Source organism: Mya arenaria, chromosome 10 (genome assembly GCF_026914265.1).
Source record: "Mya arenaria isolate MELC-2E11 chromosome 10, ASM2691426v1".
Lineage (NCBI taxonomy): Eukaryota > Metazoa > Mollusca > Bivalvia > Myida > Myidae > Mya > Mya arenaria.
The window spans coordinates 41,921,136-41,934,488 of NC_069131.1; positions in this window are offsets into that span (position 1 = coordinate 41,921,136).

Here is a 13,353-nt window from a genome sequence, read left to right on the forward strand (position 1 = left end):
AAGTCGCCATCTTCGTAGATAAAAATTACACCTGAAATCCTTTCATTATAGGACCTGGCATGACACAATTAAGTAACGGTCATAATCTTATGCGATATGTAATTGCGTATTGTAGCGTACCGTTATTAGGATGTCTAGTCACTCGGATGATCATACTTATACTGCATACTATGCAAGGTAAGCGTTATACATTCAACGATATTGCAACTCCTAATGACGGAAATATTGTTTGGAATTATTTGATTTTAACAAAACGTATCTACACGTACTATACATTATTTTTACTAAAGGTAAATGCAAGCGGTCACCCCAATCCGTTCAATTACAAATACAATACCGTCAATGGCTATTATTTAAAACTACATGCATTCTTATATATAAAGGCACACACTGTTTTATATGACAACCGTAGGGATAATTGCCGAGTGGGAACTGCAGTTATTGATGTTCACAACGGAACTATGAACGATGCCATGATGATCGTGTGATAATGCGAACCAAAACTTCATGCTTTTATATTTTAAATATAAACAAAAATTGCAGGACCTTGTGAAATTATGTCGAACAGATTGCATAAAGGCTATTTTACCTTACAATTCTTGATATATTTTGGTAAACATAAATGTTGGAAATGTAAAATACGGATCATCCTAATAATTATCCACATGTATTTTAATGTTTTGGGCTCTAAACGAGTCAATCATCTTAAAATCTATAAAACATTTCCAAACTTTTTTTTCCGAGTTTTATGGAATAAATCTATCTTGAACCTACATGGAAGTGAGTGACATCGCACGCATTGCATACAATCTCAGGTATAACATTATGCAATCTGACTAGTGCCCAATCAAACAAAAATTAAATGAAAAGTCATTGCAAACAGAAAAAATACAAAAATGACTAACTCTGTAAAACTTTGATATTCTTAAGAATTAGGTAATGTCAACAGTGATTTCAAACCGTTCAATGTATCTAACCGATCATGCCTTAGTGGCTTTATACCACATTCTTGCAATGAATGCAAAAGTTAAAATGTTATTTACATTTTAGACATCCGGCTGACACCGCCGCTCTTCGAAGATTTCTATTTCTAAACAAATTTAATGGTGGGACATTGTAAACAATTATGCTTGTGGAATAAAAGGTATGCGAACCTTGTACGTTTCGTACTATGAAAGTTTCGTTCCCACCAAAGATATTGTAGACATTTCTTTCAAATCATTCAATATTGTTTTAGACAATTTCAACTCATTTCGAAATCGACATATATACTAGGACGATTACTTGAACAACTCGTGATATGTGTCACTAATATAATAATTTATGTATTGATCACATATTGCTTTACATTGAACATAACATATTTGCATATCATACATGTCAATGAAACGTTTGTAGGGTTTTATACTTAATATTATTGTACTGTTTTTCGAAACAAAAATCAAAACATACATGTATTCAATTACATAAAAGTAAATTATTCAAAGGGAAGTTATGTGTTTTGCAAGAAAACAAAATAAAGCTTAAAATTGTATCGATATCATCTTTGAAGACGCATTGATCAAGTTCAATGTAGCACCAAATAACATAAAGTAAGTTTGATTCAAAGCAAATCTTGAAAATATTACATCCTCTTCTGGTTGAAACAAACGTATAGCATGCGTTAATGGAGGAAGATCGAATATTATTTATGCTTCAAACACAGAAGATTTTCACTTCATTCTTAGGCGGTTCATACTGCATGGATTACCAGGTAAGCATTAATCTCTATATGCGGAACAAGTCCTTTCCTATATCCTAGCATGGAAAAATTTGAGCCACAGCATTTTGCTCTGACTTTCTTCAGAACCTTTACATTTTACACGACACATAATGTATCCAATGTAGCACTTTATTCTAAGTTTTTTATAGTATAAATTTAAAACACACACACACACACGCACGCACACACATACTACGACCATATCACAGTTTACCTCTTTACCGATTTTCAACCATCGCCCCAGAACGGGTGACGCGTTGGATGATTTTCTACGCATTACAAAATGTTGTTGCTCCATTGATTCCCCGCCGTATATAACATATAATGTTATTGGCCCACCACCTACAGCCTGACATATTCGAAAATGTGAAAATTCGTGAGGATAATACCATCAGATATGACTGCTATTACTTAACATTTATACATATGTTAAAAACGACAACAAATACAGAAAATGGATTGTTCATTTATAATTTTAAAAGCCGCCTTGATTTTCATTTTACAAGATCGCCTCGAGACTGATGTGGTAAAAAGTATAAGTACACTACTAACCACGTGTTTTTTGCAAAAAAAGGGGGGTTCCACCGCGGGAGAGTTTGCGTCATCGCGGAAAATCGCGGCCATTTATATTCCGCGGTAGCCAACGCGGTGGTGCGCGTCATCGCCGCGTCCATCTGCTATCGCGTTCCACTTCCGAAAACATGCGAGCGGCACATCGCCGCAATGCAGCTTACCGCGATATGCAGGGATTTATCAAGTAAACGTGGTACAAATAAAACAACTACATTTAAATTGAATCGTGCTCGCAGAATTGATTTTACTCGATTGCGAGGGTAAACCTCCAAGCTTATTACTATGTCGCTGGTATATTGAGTGTTGGATAAGTATTTTTTATAAGTAAATTGACTCAATATATTATTTGTTTACAATCATTCGAAATTCAGTTTCTGGGAACAAGGTGACAAGAGTGTCTGAATACTTGTTGCAAAGCATACTTTTCAGGGATCAAACTAGGTTTTGAACGCGTACCAAGATTTGTAGATTACGAGTCGAGTTTTTCTTTTAGTTTAATAAAACTGACTTGAATTATATGTATAGGACGGGAACAAAGAAAAAGCCCTCAGAGAAAAAACAGCTATCTTAATAACCATTAAATAACACTGACTCGACGCGGTGGGACGCGGGGGAAATAATAGGTTTGAACTTAACGCGGTTGGCATTATGCTTCAATTGCGGCATATAGTAAATTTTAGATTAGGCAATTAAGTTCTTGGCTCAAGACTTCACATGTTCGCACCACAATTGAATGTGAAGGCTCCCGGTTCTTGTGCATCAAATCCTTCGTTAAACCGCATCTTCAAATTGCCTCCGATTGTGTTGATATTACCGACAACGTTTCTGACCGTCGGAATTGATTAAGAGGAACATTCTGAATTTGTATTTCATATATCTGGGTTGTTCGACGAAACAATGCAATTGCTTTGAAGATTGTTTTCGTGTTTGATCGAATTCTTGAATCTTTACAAATGTAAACACCAATAATATGTTGAATAAATATTTAAGCGATGTAACTGTGTTAAGTTTAAAAATATGTATTGTTAAACTCGAGTACAGTCCCTTGTACCATGATTGGATTCTCACACACTATGATTTAACTTAAACGACTGAAGTACAATCATGTTTAATTATGGTGACTAAGAACTACTTTTGAGTTACAAGTAAAGCCAATAAACTAAGTACCTATTTCTTAAGAGGTGTATTAAAAATAAATGTAATGAGGTTTTTTACACGCCTGTCATGTTATCGCATATTCAATTTATTTAATTGAATTATATTTCCATGCTGTCTTAGACAATAAGCTTACATTATACTTCTCATTTGTTCTTCTAAATAATACATAAGCGTGGCGTACACGATTGAATGTTGCGCTCTAAAGTCTTACAAAGTAAACAATATCATGTTTATGAGTCAGTTGTACTTTGTACGTTTCTGCTTTAATTGCATTTCAGCACTATTAAGAGTAATTCAATGAAATGAAGTACACTGTTTATACGTTGAGGAATAATGTTTGTTTCAGCAAGAAACAATTTCACCTCGTGAACATTGCATATTTGCGGCTGTATGAAATTTTCTACTTTTTTTAAACTTCAAAGATAAAATGACATCACATAGAATCTACCACGTTTATTGCCATTAGAAGTACAAACCAAAACTGAAAGGGTCTCGTTTCATTCTCGGGGCTGCAGATCGCTTTCCGTTGCCTAGTTAGCGGTCCGACTCCAACTTCTTCACTCTGGTGTTTATCAGAAGTAGCCTGATTTCTGGTTTCGTAAAGTTGTGGGTCAAGTGTTAAGTGTGCTTATCATGTCAACGAGTAAGGGCGTGTTTCCAGGATAGTGAATTATAATTTGTAGTAAGTAGCGTGTCCTCGTTCACAAATGGTAGGTGCAATTCCGCCTTCTTTACACCATTACCACAATTTAGGGCACGGCCGGAATTCGGATGTTCCATCAGTATCAGACCTTGTCGTGAAACGAGAACGATATCGGTTTTGAATCAAATTTCTATTTTATTAAATGAAAAACGAAAACCCCCATCATTATGATATACATGTTCTAGAAGTTTGCCGTGTCTCCTACCACGCCTGATTTGTGGTACTCCTCCTGCTTCACAGCAGTGAGCACAATACCCTGACATAAATCGGATTCGGTATAGGTTTATAGTCATGTCCTTTTACACGAATACATTGTGGTATGTGGGAGTATCCTTATCAAACCTTGTTGATGGTACCCAGCCTGCTTCAGACAAATGATGCTGACCTATTCGAAAATCGGGTTTTGTACATGTTTAGGGCATCAATTACGAATTATTTTCCAAGGTTTGGAAAATATGTTGATGGAGGAGATCGTGTCTACAGTGTCTACAGATGAGGGCTGTTATGGACGTAAATACGCTTTGCCATTCGCCAATGTCAATATAATTTCAACCATCTGACAAAAATCTACACAATCGAAGATGGCTGCATCAATTCTACCCAACAAAGTGACAAGTTTCATAATACAATGGGAAGCGATTTTTTACGGTTTTCAATCATTCATTTATACGTTAAGGATCAAGCCTATCGTGCATGTAAAATACGTAAATGTAATGAAATGTATCGCTAAAACCATTGCTATTACAATTTATTCAATGAAACGAAGTACATACCCTTTAAAAAAGACATAAACATAAAGACGTAAAAAAGTATATAAGAATGTCTGCTCTCCTAATGCGATTGTTGATGGTACCTTGTATACTTTACTCCAGTGAGTACAAGACTAAGACAGATTTTTGAATTTGTACCTGTTTGTGATATGAGTATTCAAAACGTTTAGAGATTTGAATTTGTGACGACCTAAAAAGGCTAGTATAAGAGCGTGTCCACTAAAACACCTTAATGGTAATATCTAAGATTTAACAGGAAAATGTGTTTTGTGGCAAATTATGGCCATATTGACGATTGATTTAACGACTTAACGGGTTTTCACAGATTGACGACCTATATTTTGTTGTTGGTTGGCAAGCCTTCTTCATCATCTATGGTCGAAATCCCCATACTTTACTATGTTTATCTTGGAGATTTTTGACCAAATTTGCGCGTGCTTTGATCGAGTTGTGATTTTTCAAGGAAAGTCAACTTATACAGGATGGTAGGTTGACGTATCCCCTCTACACATACTAGGCTGTACTACGCTAACAACTATTGATTTAACCTAGCCTGAAAAAATAAGGAGATTATAGGCCAATTTATCGAGAAATAAGATCACAGCAGCGGATAACAAATTTGTTGGCGATTTTGGGTGAGTGTTTTAAACCAGTTAGAACCAGACCCAGCAAAAGCACTGGTTTTGAGTAGATAATAGGCAAACTTTTTAAGTGTTTTGAACTTACTAACGATTTCCTCATTGTGTTAACTATATAAGGTGGTAGGTGAGTGTGTCAAATAAAACACGTAGTATGTGGTACTCCAAATAAACTACTTAAGTCATTACCAAACACAACCGAAAAACGGGTTTTGTGGCGATTTTGAGCCTTCTTTGCGAGTGCTTTAAAAACAAAGGCGTAAACGAAGTGACCTATATGGGACGATAGCCCTATTACACCTGTCATTTTTATCTGCTCACTTCCTTCGATTTTATACCAAACTCAGCCAGAAATTGGGTTTTGTAAAGATTTTGGGCCGGCTTTGCGAGTGCATTAAAACATTTTTTACATGAGCGATGAACCTTATGGGGTAGTGTGTTGGTGTTTCCTCTACAACTATTTTATTGAATTCCTTCTTCACTCTTAGTACCAGACCAAGCAGGCAAATGAGTTTTGTATAATTTTTGGCTACTTTTGATAGAGCTTTAAACTATTTTATAAGGTTCAACCAGTTCAACCCATATGGAGTTGAAGGCCGGGGTGTCTCTCACTACGCCTACTTGCTGGTATTCCACCGACTTTAACCTATTGGGAGACTGATCGAGTCCGAGGGTTTTGTTGTGATTTATGGCTCACTTGGCGAGTATTCAAAATTAGTAAACGAGCATCTACAGACTACACGGGATTATAGATGGCCGTGTACCATTCAACAAATAATAGACGGTACTATGCCAACTTCACTTATGAGTTCTAAACGCTACAAAAAAGTAGGATTTGTTGCCAATTGGGGCAATCTCTTCGAGTGGTTAAAATGAGTAAATGTTGTTGTTTTTCCCAGAGAAGTGACATATATAGATGGTAGGTGGGCGCGTTCCCTACAACATTTTATGGGCAGTTCTCCGCCTCTTGCTCTCTCGTGAGTGCCAGAACCAGTCGGAAAAGAAGTTTGGTGTCGATGCTTGGCCTAGTTTACGAGTGCATTTAACGATTTAATAAACTTTGTGTGGTAGGTGGACGTGTTATTCTAGGTGGTATTTTGATCCTGTTAAACTCGTACAGCGAAAAGTAACTTTCGTGTCGTGACTATACTAAATAAGGAAACAATTGTGCTTATTTTGTAAGCAACTTTGAATATAGTTTATATGGTAGGATAAAACACAGGCTGGAGCGCAAAGTGACTATAGTTGTGAGGCTTCTGCTTCCGCTTAAACGCACAATGGTGGTTCGCCTGGGAAATGTATAGCTGAAGTAGTTCACGGAAACCTTTTCACAAATATTGCTAATAGATGATTAATAGACAGTTAGCTAAACTTATGAAAACGGAAGTGCGAACATAAAGCAAATTTCTTTTAAACCAGTGCATTACTGGAAACACTTAATCATACCGATACAATTGTTCCTGCTGAAGGCCAATTAAAGCCCTTAAGATTTACTTAGAGCTTCTCATAACTTCTTAGAGATACTAGGACTCTTATATTTATAAATTACCATGAAATGTAAAAATGCTAGGAAATGAATTATTATAACAATATTTAAAATTCACAAAGGAATATTATTCTTAAGTTTTTCCATGTATTTAAGAAACTGTTTATGATTTATTCATAGAGGCATAATAATATAGATATACACATAAAGTCAAGCTGAAATTTAAGGATAAATTGAATTTACAGCCTCTAGTATGATAATGGTCGATAATAGCCCGCAAATGGTTTATATGTTGCAAAGTTTTTTGTGTCTATACAAAAATAAAGTACATAGCTTTGAGTGTTAAAGTTAATTTGATTTCATCAGATCCTGATGTTTTCATTCAGAATCAACAATCAACACATCCAATATCAACAATCAACACAGTACTCCGCCTACTTTGTTCTAGTGAGTGCCAGACACAGCCAGATTTTTTTGACTTTTGACTAATTTGCTTTAAACGAGTTAATCAGTTTTCCCAGAATGTGACCTATATGTGAACCTTTAAAATTGTTAACGAGTTCTCACAGAGTATTAAGTGTAGGGTTGTTTGTGAGAGTTCCGTACTCAGAACCAGTTAAACCAGCAAGGATACACTCAATGCCGGGCAATTAATATTTAGTTCTGAACAAAAGAAAATCGGGCCGGAAATTATTTACTATATGACCCTGAAATTCCTATTGTTTAATCATTTAAAAATACACTTTATCTTTTTAAATGTTTGAAAAGAATTAAAAATGGCAATAAAACGAGTAGGTTTTTTTATTATTATTTATTTAAGTATGTTCATATAATGCAATTTGGCATATATTTAATGAACTGTAAAGAGCAAAGACATACCTCAATTATTTTCAGCATAAGTAAGATGCAACAGTCATACTTATTACATTTACTTATGCATATACATTTTACAAACATTGATTTATGAAAATGGAAACACGCAAAAAATGAACAGTTAATAAACACAAAATAATTTACGTTAAACTTTTTGCGATGGTCAAATGTATGAAAAAACAACGCTCATCTTAAAGATGGGAAATTAAATAGTTTATCAACAACACATAATGAAAAATGTTGATTTCTATTTTTATTTTCCACATCATGCGCACTGTTTTTCGAGTTCGAGTAAATAACAAAAAGAAAAGATCTCTGGTCTAACAAAGCACTGTTATTTTGTTCTAGCCATACATCTACGAAAGAGTAGAGTTTCAATAATATTTCATTAATGTAGCTTTTTGTTTTGTTTTCTTTTGAAGTTGCTTTTTGTCGGGGGGTTTTCTTCACTTTTTCATTTCTTCAAGTTAATGTACGAATAGAAAAGATACTTTTTCCTTTACATATTTTTGTTCATTCAATAAGATATATTTTTTTCAAATCTGTGAACATCGCAATGCCCTTAAAATTTCATATTGACGAAAATGTTGCATCAACATATTTTTTCTGCAAAAATACGAATTTCCGAGGAGGGTTTATCAATCGTGCGGGTAATATCCAGATTGTTTGATGACTTTTGCGAACAAAATTATCATGATCAGTCTTTGATATATCGGAAGGGACGATAAAGTGGGGTCCCGTGTGACAGTGCTATACACTGCTGCGCGTTAAAGAGTCAAGGGTAGCTCTTACCAGGGTTACATTTTGTCTGTGCACAATGCTTCAAAAACCTTAAATGATAACAATATTTTGAACCACTCACCGAATTAGCCTTGCCCTGGTGCGGGTATAAATATGCTTACATACCCAAAACTCCATTGTTATAGAATGAGAACTTGTCAGCGTAATAATGATTGTCCTTTATCTTCTTTATAAAAAAAATCAAGACGATTTTTTAACAACACCATTCGCATAACAACGATCGTATATTTAATAACTTAAATATTACTTGAAACAAAGCTAAACACTCCTTAAGGAATTGCAATTTATTACATAAAAATATCGCATTTGGAGTTTTTGAGTTACCGGACGACCGCTGCTTTGCCAAGAATGTAAGTGAGGCAGCGTCATTATAAGTATGTTTGTGCTTTTGGTTTCCCGATGATGGATCCGTATTTCTAAACGGAACGAGCGTTTCACCGTCAGCGGATATCTGTCGACATGTAGCAGCTCGACAGCACGCCGCAACTCACCGTCAGCGGATATCTGTCGACATGATGCAGCTCCACAGCACGCCGGAAATCACCGTCAGCGGATATCTGTCGACATGATGCGGCTCAACAGCACACCGCAGCTCACCATCAGGCGGTTCCGGTGCACACGGTGCTGCATTTAGCTGCCAAGCTTTTTTAGCCAGAAGTACACGTAACCCCATGTGAGAGATGCGGGACGCCGCTCCAATTTCCATTTAAGCCGAACGTATGTAATGCGGGATTCATCCGACATCAGCGTCCTAATGGCGAAGTTCTACCCTGAATGTCATAACTGTTCTGCGTGATTTCACACCCCGACTAGCCCAATAGGTGTCCGGAGCTGAAGTGTAGCCTTACAAGAAAGGATGGGGCTGACCAAATAATCAACAAACCATATGGACAATGCTTGTGCACAGACTAGTTTTCTTCGACAACGATATAACGGATTCGAAGTCAGAAAATGTTCAGACTTCTGAATTTGGTATACCGACGGATAAAGGCCAACGATATGAGTGTGCAGTTTGTACGTGCGAACTTGAGTTCCGCTTCAGGAGCACTGCCGCCCGCTGCTAGAGTTGCCACTATTAGACCTTTTATTTGAGCATTTGCAGCCGTTGCCTGTTAATAATGGCTTCCGAATGCGTACGTGATATTTTGATGATTTTTTTGTATTGTGTATGTCTAGCATGTACCATTACAATGTGCACGTTTAAATTATTTGTTCTTAATCTGTGATATTGATTTCGTGTTTGATAGGACATTGTTATTATTCTTGTTTATTACAAAAATGATAATAAGCTGTGTATTATTATGCCTGGCCATGAGAACTATTTTTAAGGACGTGATAACAGTGAGAACAATATAACGCTGTAGACAATACATTAACAGTAGAGGTAAAATGAATTCAACATAATCACATAGTTTATCATTAATTCAGACAATGGATGCTATAAAAGTCTGTATAACAGAATAAAGTATCGACCTCTCTGGCATGAACTTAAGTTCCTTAACAAACAGGCGTAGGAACAAATGATTGAGCCTGAAGGGTATTTCCCTACCAATCTTATAAAAATCATATGCGTAAGCCAGTCTAAATATTCATAAGGTAAGCCTGTCTAAATATACTCTTCGCTTAAACCACTCTAAATAAACACTTCGTGTAAGCCAGTCTAAATATACTCTTCGCTTCAGTCTAAATATACACTTCGCAAAATCAGTCTGGATATACATAACCAGTAAGCCAGTCTTAAGCAAATTTCTTTTAAACCAGTCGATATTTACTCTACGCGAAAGCCAATCTATATAAATAATTGCGAAGGCCAGTCTAAATTTACACTATTGGACCAAATAGTATGAAACGAACGAATATACCTCAGGTGTATTGTTCTTTTCTATTGAATGTATTGAAAGTACACAACGAACGTCAATTTGCAAGACGCAACCTCTTTCAAGAATACAAAGTATTATTTAATATATTTACGCGTTGAATGAACAGATTAATCGAGTGTTGTCCATCCATTATTCGCGATATCGAAACGGGCACTAAAATTCATTCATTGTTTAACAAATACATAGTACGAGTGTATATATAGTTTTCAAAATATATTCTGGACCACAGAAAGAAACTTATATATCTAGATTTGTTTATGAAGTTATCGCTACATTGAAGTAAATTAATTTGATTTAAAGATTAGAAAAAAATAGAATAACAAGTCCACCGCCCAGCCCAAAAGAGACCCATTAAAATCGAAGGATATGTGCATGTGAACAGGGGCGGTAACATTATTTGGCGTTAGATGGGGTATAACTTAGCGGCGTACCCTTTGAACTTGCGCCCTCAGAACCGAAATCTATTTGATTTAAAGTGTTGGCATTTGGCTTAGGGGTACTCCCCCAACAATTTCTAGTCCGAAATGGTGCATTTTGGACGTATTTTAATACTTATTTTCTCCTTTATTGAACTAAAAAGTAATCTTGGACGATTTAAGCGGCTGGATAACCTGGATATGCTTGTAGTGAATGCCACTGACTGGTATTGCATTACGTCCTTTGCAGTCCAACCGGAAACTGCATAAAGATGCATGAATGTTTACCAGGGGGCAAGGAGCCAAAATCCTCAACAAGAGCGATTGCCAGGCCATTGCGTGTAAATAAATACACGATATATCTGTCAAATGGATTTGAGCAATTCCTCACACGAGCTTGTTGCAGTCAAACAGTGCAGTCAAAAAGGTATGCAAGACATCTCTGAATTTTATCCTCCTAAACATTTCAAATAAAGTTTCAGCTAGAATTGCCCGTTGTAGCCAAGTAGGCAGATTAAAGCCGATGTATTTTGTAAACGGACGTAGAAGTTATTTTCAGTCTCATTTCGGTAACGCAGCCGTTCGTGTTTGATAGAATATGTTTATTCAAAACATTCTGTGCTAAATGACGTATACTTTGCCATGGTTGATATCATCGCATTATGATGAGTACATGAACATTTCATTCTCAGACGCTGTAAACGTTCTTTTTCTGTATTCATTGTATTTAAATATTAACATAAAATTTATATGTACCTATTTTATTCAGACATTTTTTGCTAATGTTATACTGCATAAAGAAATGTGGTCCTTAAGTTATTTTGAGAAGTATACTTGTTACATGCATATTCAAAAGGCGTTCTTTCTTTTTTTGGTTAACACAATTCACGTAATAATTTTCCACTAAATCTTAAGGATTAGAAGTCAGTCCTCTTGGAAGTCTATTCCAGAATATACAGTTCATCAAAACATTCGAACTCCCAGGGACCGGCGAAAATACCTCAAGCCTCGGAAAATTCGAGCCAAGCGGGAATGCTGACCTTCAGAATAAACAGATCGGTCCTTTAGATCCAGTTCGAGCCAACGAGGAATCCGAGTCAATATTGTTCGAGCCAACGAGGAATCCGAGCCAAGCGAGTTCGAGCCAACGGGGATCGACTGTATCGTAAAACGAACCTAGGTCACTATCTGTACGATTCTGCATAATGTTCCGATTTATAATATGTTACATTGTAGATAAAGTTATCTTTTACTAGGCTTCGGTTGTACACAAGCGCATTTTAAGTGTTTTGTCTTTCAAGAACAACCTGGTGATATGGTGATTTGTTTCATCAAACACTTCGACAAAACTTTTTCAAAAATAATGTTTTGACAATGCTCCGTCTAACGGCCGTACGGTGAAAAGGTTTGTCGAAGTGTTTTAAGAAACTAAATTCTCAATCAAACTCTGGTAAAATGCCGAAGGCGGGGCTCTGTAAGCGGCGTATACTGTGCTAAGTTTCATTTAAAATGGTGAGGAAATAGTGAAGTTATCTTTGTCTAAAGTCTTCATTCGAAGCAAAATATTGCCGACGTAGTATTTATGACGTAATTATTCACGTTGTATACACACACTGTGTACTATACTTGCTTAATCATTGGGGTGTTGCAACTGAGTAGATATAAAAATGACCATCGAATGTTTTATTGATTTAATGTATCTTTCCCCCTCTTGTATCAACAAAATTCATTTTTGTCATATTTATGATAGGCAAAATTCATAAAGATAGTGACCAATTTCCTTCAAATAACGAAGTTTCAGTCTGCGAAAAACAATTCAATGTTTAACACTTTGTTGGTGAACATTATGTTTTATAAGTTAATTTACGTAAATACAGTGTATAAATTTAAAGTTAAATTTGAATCATTTGTCGTAAGTATAAATTGTGTGGAAAAGTCCCCTTAAGAATTAAGTGACTAATGAGGATATGATTATGATACATCGTCGTTATCATAAATTCTTTGAGAAGGTCCCTTTTAAACATTAATTGAGTACTAACAAGAATATAGTCATTGATAATTTGTCGTTAGTAATTCTTTGAGAAAGCCCCTTCTAAATTTAAGTGAGTAATAAGGATACAATCATTGATAATTTGTCGTAAAAAATCTTTGAGAAAGCCCCTTTTACATTTTAAGTGGTTAGCAAGGATGTGATTATTTGATATTCGTAAGTGTGATAAGTATTCATATTACATTCACTATGATTTCTGTCAATGCAATTGAGAAAATGGAGTAATCTTCATCATCATAATTG